Raw genomic sequence first — 8,659 nt, forward strand, 5'->3', positions numbered from 1 at the left:
AGCCATATTTTATAAAACTGTTATTACCTGTAATGGGTTGTATAGTGTCTTCCCAAAATTTACATCCACCTGAGAATGTGACCTTATTTGAAAACAGGGTCTTTGCAGATGTAATTAGTTAAGGTTCTAAGATAAAATAATCTTGAATTTAGGGTGGGCCCCAAATTCAAAGCCTGATGCTTTTGCAGGGGAAAAAAGAGGGAGATTTGGACACATACAGAGGCACAGGGGAAGAAGGCCATGTGGAGACGAAGACAGAAGTTAGAGTGATGCAACTCCAAGCCAAGGCATGCCATGGGGTGCCAGGAGCCAACAGGAACTGGAGGAAGACATAGAACAGATTCTCCCTCAGAACCTCCAGAAAGGATAACCCTGTTAATGCTCTGATTTCGGACTTCTGGCCTCCAGACGCAGAGAATCAACTGTTGTTTTAAGCCACCGAGTTTGTGGTGATTTGATACAGCAGCACTAGGAAGCTTATATACATAATCTATAGTCCTCAATTTCAAACCCAGCCTCGGGTAGCCTGTGGAAATATGGGCTGCATGTTTAATTATTTAGCAATTGAGTAGAGATTAATTTTCATTCCACCTCAATTCTTTTCTTCTTGAGTGCTCCATATACATAAGCAAATCCACATGGATAAGTGCTCACGATAGACTCAGGGGTCAGGGGGAGTCATATGAAATGCTCAAATCAGTTTTTTTATTCTCTGATTAATCTAGAGATGATGTACTTAAATTCCTCAATTTTAAATCAATGTATTTTAAAATCTCCATCATTTTGCAATTTCTCTTATAAGAAAATATCTAGACTATCAGATAGAGTTCATTTTAATAAGTCATATAAATTCCATGGTGGAGTGGAGCACTGGAAAAGTGACAGCCACATATATTACTTTTATTTCCAAAAAAGATAGGTTTTAACTACAGAATCACAAGTCCACAAAACCTGGAGTTGTAGCAAAGTTAAGACCATGGGACCTTTTTTGTAAAAGACGTGAATGATGGGTTCAAGGCAGCTGTTCAGCTCACAAAACTTGTGTTCTCGTTCTCCCTGTTCTTTGTCTACTGGCCTCCTCCTCATCAGACATACAGATGAATGACACTACGAAGGAAGCCTCTTGTTTGACAACACAGATTGATCAACACTGAAGAGACTTTGACCAACGTCTCTGTTATCTCAACCTTTAACTCAGTTTCTGCTCTACCACTGACCTCTTTCAATTTGATTCTTAAATTAAGCCAGATGCTTAAAATTTGGGGGTTCCCAGTGCCTTCCTCCAGGAGTAAATCCCAACAACCTGAAAACTTGCCCATTTTCTTTTGTCTGTGTGTGTGTAAAATAATATGGCTCTGAAATAGTGGGGTTTAATGCTACTTATTTTCTCTTCTCTTGTATTTCTCTCCTTCATTGCACTCTTACCCCTTGGGATTCTGCCTGTTTATTCTCTTCCACCTCCTCAGCATGTACATAGCTTTTATTTTCCACCCCTAGCAGAGATTTGCGGGTCAACTGTGGAATGCAGAGGCATTGGTTAAAGTGGTCAGCCCAGGTCCTTATGATTATTACTGCTCTGCTAACTTTGAAAAACAGCAGGAGATACGGAATAAAACAATAAGTAAGAAGGTAGCATGTGCATTTTTAAAAGTGTATGCAAGAAAAGGGATTAAGAATGAAAATCAATTACATCAAAGAAAAAACAATAATAAAAAGAACAAATGAATTGGTACTCAAGTCCAGTGAGTTTATGTTAAGAAGAGAAAGTGGATTATTTGGTAGAAGAATGGAGATAAGAGTGAAAGGAATTAGTAAAATAAAAACAGGGAATCTGAAGGAAAGAAAAGGAAAGGTAGATGCCATAGAAAGAGAGAAAACAAATGAAACAGTGAGAAAAGGTTACCCCTGTACGCTGTTGGTGGGAATGCAAATTAGTACAACTACTATGGAGAACAGTTTGGAGGTTCCTCAAAAACCTAAAAATTGAGCTACCATATGATTCAGAAATCCCACTGCTGGGTATACACTCCAAAGAAAGAAAATCTGTATATCGAATAGATATCTGCACTCCTATATTTGTTGCAGCACTGTTTACAATAGCTAAGATATGGAATCATATCTGTTTATCAACAGATGAATGGATAAAGAAAATGTGGTATATATACATAATGAAGTACTATTCAGCCATAAGAAAAGAATGAAATCCAATCATTTGCAGCAACATGGATGGAACTGGAGATCACTACATTAAGGGAAAGAAGTCAGGTACAGAAAGACAAACATCTCATGTTTTCACTTATTTGTGGGATCTGAAAATCAAATCAATTGAACTAGAGAGTAGAAAGATAGCTACCAGAGACTGGGAAGGGTTGTGGGGGTTGGAGGAGAGGTGGGGATAGTTAGTGGGTACAAAAAAATGAAAAGAATGAGTAAGACCTACTATTTGATAGCACAATAGGGCAACTATAGTCAATAATAACTTAATAGCATATTTTAAAATAACTTAAAGAATGTAATTGGATTGTTTGTAACTCAAAGGATAAATGCTTGAGGGGATGGATACCCCATTCTCCATGATGTGCTTAGTTCACATTGCGTACGTATATCAAAGCGTCTTGTGCACTCCGTACATATATACACCTACTATGTACCCACAAAAATTTTAAAAATAATTTAAAAACTAAAAAAAAAAAAAAGAAATAGTGACAAAGTATGAAAGAAAAGGTAAAGAAAGGAGAAAGATCAGTATGATGCATAAGAACAAGGACAGAAAATAATAAGGGAATAGTTGAAGATGACACAGGTAAATTTCAGGAAAGGTACACTGGCCATTGCTTTCTAGTGAAAGGATTCCAGTAATTATGACAGTTTCTATGTTTCCATTTGACAGTCAATATAATAGGGTGGAAAAACCTTTGATCTGAAAGAAGTGTATTCTAGTCATGTTTGTCACTGTCTAGTCAGTCAAATGATCACTGACAGGTCATTTAACCCTTCTGTTTTCTTCCCAAGATAAAATAAAAACAGATTTATGGTTTTTTTGTTTGTTAGTTTGTTTTTTGTTTTTTGCTTTTTAAGAAGCTATGACTTTACATATTTTTGAATACATTTTAGTTAAAATGATTAATCAGAAGTCAATATGGAAATTTTATTTTTAAATCCTTATATTTATTCTAATATGTGTGTATTTACTGCAAATTAGTCATATTTTAATTTTCTTGTTTTTCTTTTTTATATTACCACAGTAGAAAGTGTCAACACATGAAAGTGGGTAGAACAACTGGTCGTGCTTAATGTATCTGGATTTGTGACGAAAAAAGAATGCGCTAAATTATTTTTAAAATGTTAGTTCAAGATGTTTCATTTGATTTCTTGAATTTCTGAGATATATATTCTTTTAAAGCGTAAAAGACTAAGTGAAGGTCATAGGTTCAAGGCCTGGCCCTGATGTGACTGAGAGACTAAATGCTTTTGGGTTCAAATAAGAAAAAATCCAACTAAATAGTGCCTTATACCTGTAATATGCCTGGAAGCTGGCAGTTGCTTATATAGCCTCAGCAATAAAATGGGATCATCCAGTGGAACTGGAGGACATTATGTTAAGCGAAATAAGCCAGGCGCCAAAAGACAAACTTCACATGTTCTCATTCATTTGTGGGAGCTAAAAATGAAAACAATTGAACTGATGGAGGTAGAGAGGTGAATGATGGTTACCAGAGGCTGGGGAGGGTAGTGGAGAGTGGGGATGGTTAATGGGTACAAAAATATAGTTAGATAGAATGAATAAAATCTAGTATTTGATAGCACAACAGGGTGAGTACAGTCAACAATAATTTACTATACATTTGAAAATAACTGAGTATAATTAGAATGTTTGTAACACAAAGAAATGATAAAAGCCTGAGGTGATGGATATCCCATTTACCCTGATGTGATTCCTACACATTGTATGCATGTATCAAAATATCTCATGTACCCCATAAATATATACACCTTTAGTGCACCCATAAAAATTAAAAATTAAAAAGTTCTAAAAAATGGGATCATCAAGGAACCTGACTCTTTTCATCCTTCAACTTTGTCATCCTCAGTGGGCTTTTCATATTTTCTTTTCTTTCTTTCTTTTTTTTTTTTTTTTTGAGATGGGGTCTTGCTCTGTCACCAAGGCTGGAGTACAGTGGCGCAAGCTTGGCTCACTGCAGCCTCACCTCCTGGTTCAAGTGATCCTCCCACCTCAGCCTCCCAAGTAGCTGGGATTACAGGCACCTGCCATCATGCCCAGCTAATTTTTGTATTTTTGGTAGGGATGGGGTTTCACCATGTTGGACAGCCTAGTCTTGAACTCCTGGCCTCAACTGATCCACCCATCTCAGCCTCACGGAGTGCTGGAATTACAGGCGTGAACCACCATGCCTGGGCTCATGTTTTCATATTTGCACTTGTCCCATGGTTGCAAGATAACTGCCACATCACCAGGTTTAAATCTTCACATCAATATCACAAACAGGAAGGAATAAACACTACTGTGTTCTTTTAAAGCAGGAAGGGAAATGCCAGGTTTCCCTGATGTCTCATTAGCTAGAACTCCTTCACATGCCACCTCTGGACCATTCAAAGAAGAGAATGAGATTATTATGAATGACCTACACCAATCATATCTCATTCCTTGGGGCTATGTTAGGATCCTACACTGCCTAAGATCAGAGGACCTCTGCCCATTGCAAAATCTAGTTTCTTTTTGCAGGAGGAAAGACATAATGACTACTGAGTAGTCAACTCACAGAAAGACTTGTTACACCTATGAGATATATTATGTATAAAATCTGGAGAAGGTGTTTAATTACTGGTAGGTAGTTCAGGATGGATCGATTGCACAGGATTTTGAACTAATGCATAAACACTTTTTTTTTTTTTTTTTTTGAGATAGGTTCTCACTCCCGTTGCCCAGGCTGGAGAGCGGTGGCACAACCACAGCTTACTGCAGCCTTGACTTCCCAGGCTTAGGTGATCCTCCCACCTCAGCCCCCAAGTAGCTGGGACTACAAATGCTTGCCACCATGCTCAGCTAATTTTTGCGGTTTTTTGCCGAGACAGGATTTCGCCATGTTGCCTATGGTGGTCTCAAACTCCTGGGCTCAGGTGATTTGCTGCCTCGGCCTCCTGAAGTGCTGGGATTACAGGTATGATCCACTGTTCCCAGCCAAGACTTTCTTTTTAAGACCTAAAATACACCCTAAAAGAAAACAAATGGAATGCTCTAACTAAGGATGATTCAGAGACTGAAAGCTTCCAGTAAAATCATGTGTAAGACTGCAACTAACAAATGATTGCCAGAAGTAGATACTGAAGAGTGGAATGATTACTGCTACTTAAGTAGCTCACTCCCATTAGAAAACAGACATATAAGTTCTCCCGATGTCATTTTTTATATTTTTCCCTATCTATGTATTTTTATTACTTATTTTCTCTTTAATCCTATTTCTGCATGGATTTCCCCCCCTACTTTTCTTTGCCTACTAGGCTATGACTCAACCTCTACTTGTTCTAATATTAAACACACAGCACCACACATTTGATGCTTACAATAGTTCATTGGTATTCTTCTGCACCTTCTTTAACCTCTTTCAAATATATGCTCAAATAATTAGCTCTTCTCCCACTGAAGCTGGGTTATCTCACTGATTTATATCACCCAGGCTTCTATCACCTTCCTTCACCCAACATGCACACTTTGATTTTCTCTGTTCTCTCTCTTCGGAAATATTTGTGGCTGATACTGTGCCTTTGTAATCATACAGAAGCAAGTATAGACAAACAAAACCATATTTTCTTCGTTCACAAAACTAGTGCTATGTATTGATCCTTCTCTCTGCTCACCTTGAACTCTTTCATTCTAATAAATTCTAGTCTCTACTTTTACATTCACATACTTTGACTCTGTATCTTGTTTATTTTCATTTTATTCTTTGCCTCTTTATCTGTCCAGCTAAGGCATATAGAGATGCTCAAGTAAGGAATGCATTAAAGCATAATTTAACTAGCTTCCACATGCCTAGCAGGTTCTATGGGGAGAGGAAAGCATTGGAACATCTGGTATACCTCCCTTTTTTGCTTTTAGAGGCCAAAGGGGATAGGACAGAAGATTAGCTGTTTAGTATTAGGTGTAAGGGAACCAGTATAAGGTCAAGTGGAAATAGCTCCTTCTCCCAGACGCTGTTTCTAACTGGACTTAGGGAGAAAATAAAATAAACTGGAACATTTCAGGTTCTAAAGAGAAATGTTTTTAAAAATCTACTTTCCCACCTCCTCTCTACATCATAACAATTTTGATGGGATTCAAAGTGAAATGAAAGGTTAGCAAAAATCTGGCGAGTCTGAGGTATTTCAAATATTAAGCCAGTCAATTTGGTACTGAAATGAATCTCTCATTTCTCTAAAAGGAACTAATATCAACCAAGTAGCTAACATATGCCAGGTACTGTGATTTTATACTTAATCTCGTATTTAATTTAATCCTCTGCTGAATTTAATCCTCTGTTGCATTTCATTGTTCCTGATGTCTACATCATAAAATACAACAGATTTTTTCTTTATTATTATCAAAACAGCAATGCCTCATTTAATGAGAGCAAACAGGGTACTTGTTAATTTACTTAATAAATGTATATAGTTTATAAAAGTATAGATTAAAGAATGCAAGACACTAAAGTTATCATGAGCACGTTTTTAAAATATGAAATTGAAGTGGAAGAATGCTTAGACAAATTGGCTAAAATCCTCATATTGCTCCCAACTGGTACATTTTTACAGTAAATCTGTTAGAATTCAAAATTTTCCAAAATTGGTTGGAGGGATTATAAAAAAACAGGATGCATATTTCATTTTCTATACCAATTGAGGTAACTATCATTACATGAACAGGCTTTAAGCCAATGAATTTTAGCGGTATTTACCTGATCACATATCAAGGCTTTGAAACGGTGGCTGTTCGAATTCTTTGCATCTCTGTCTGTGTTAAATGGTGTCTGGGAGCCATTGTTTGCCTGTCTTCTCACCGGTCACCCAATATGCACAGCTTTAGCAAGGGGACACACCTTTCAGCTGCTCTGCAGCCTGCTCCTGTCCTCTGACCCCTGACTGGACTCTGGCTCCATGTCTTATCTTCCTCTCCATATTACAACTTTCTTTCGGCACAGGCGTGCTTGGCTGTCAATGTTTACTTGTATGCACCTAACGCTGACTCCGAGTTTTGACTTCTGCCCGGTCCTCATGCCAGGCTGTGTGCAACAACTTGTGAAACAGCCCACTGGTGATATTCGACACAGAGACCATGTGCCTCTTGGTGAAAAAATCAAATCGCTCCCCAAGTCTGACATAGTGCTGGCTGAAAAGGCTGGGTTATATACAGCAAACACAGTGACTGCAATGTGTGAGCCTTCTCAAGGCTATCGCTGGCAATTTAAAATGAGGCATGCTATTAGAAATGGAAATAACGGATGGCAAAGAGTTAGTGAGTTAGGAGGCTGCTGAAGAATGTTTGTGGTTTTTGTTCAAATAAATCACCTATAAACAGTTTGCCAACTTGAAGAAGGTGGGTTATTTTGGCAATTCTAACCCAGAAGATACTTAGAGGATCATCGGATGCCTCTGGGAAGAATCCAAGAAGAAAAGGTTTTGTGCACTAATGCTACAAGTTCCTATAATGTGAAAGTATTAGGGATTAGATTCATATTTGTGGAGTATTGTTGCTGCCTCGCATTTCCTGGCTGTGCAGAGAGTACAAACCAGCTGTGGCTGGAGACAGCAATGCTTTTAATGATTTAGTTACTTTTTGGTAGCTTCAAAGCAAGAGTCTTAGACCATATAGTTTATTCTCAGGAAATGGGTTAGTGTTTGGGAACTTTAAAAAAAAAAATCAATGTTACTGACTAATTCAAATTATGGACCAAAGTATTATTAAGAAAATAATATTACCCAAGGAAGTATTTTAATAGAACATGGCTATAACTTTCAATGATATTATAATATTTAGAATATGCAATTTATGATGTTATTTGTGGCTGCAAGAGTTCTGTTCAGATAATAAAATAATAATCACTATTATTATGTATCTACTTTTCACCATCTAACACGAACTCTGTGAAAAGTACATCACAAACGTGATCTCATTCATGTAGTTATTTTATTCCTGTTTTACAGATGAAGACATTGATCCACAAAAATATTAAACAATTGCAGAGCTAGAATTAAAATCCAGGTATATCTTATTCTATTTGTAAAATGAAGAGAATAATAACTAACACAGAGAGCAATTGTGAGGATTAAATAAATCTACGTATAAAGAAGCATTCGGTAAGCTTTTAAAATGATATGCAACTGGTAGATGTTATTAATATTGCGGATAGGCTTAGAAATAAGCTACCACTCTTTGCCCTTGAATAACTTTTTGAAATATTGAAGTCTATCCCTTTTACATGTCCCATCCTCATACTGTGTAAGTTAAGTAAAAGAGGAACTATAAACTGCCAAGAAAATGCCCCTGGAACATTGAGTTACGATGCAGAAACAAAAGATAATGCCTGGAATGGCGTTGAGGAGGAAGAGACACTATGAACGTGAAGATTGTCTGGAGGGTGAGAAAGCCACTTGGGAGAAGGCT

The sequence above is a fragment of the Macaca fascicularis genome, chromosome 17 (assembly GCF_037993035.2).
Source record: "Macaca fascicularis isolate 582-1 chromosome 17, T2T-MFA8v1.1".
Lineage (NCBI taxonomy): Eukaryota > Metazoa > Chordata > Mammalia > Primates > Cercopithecidae > Macaca > Macaca fascicularis.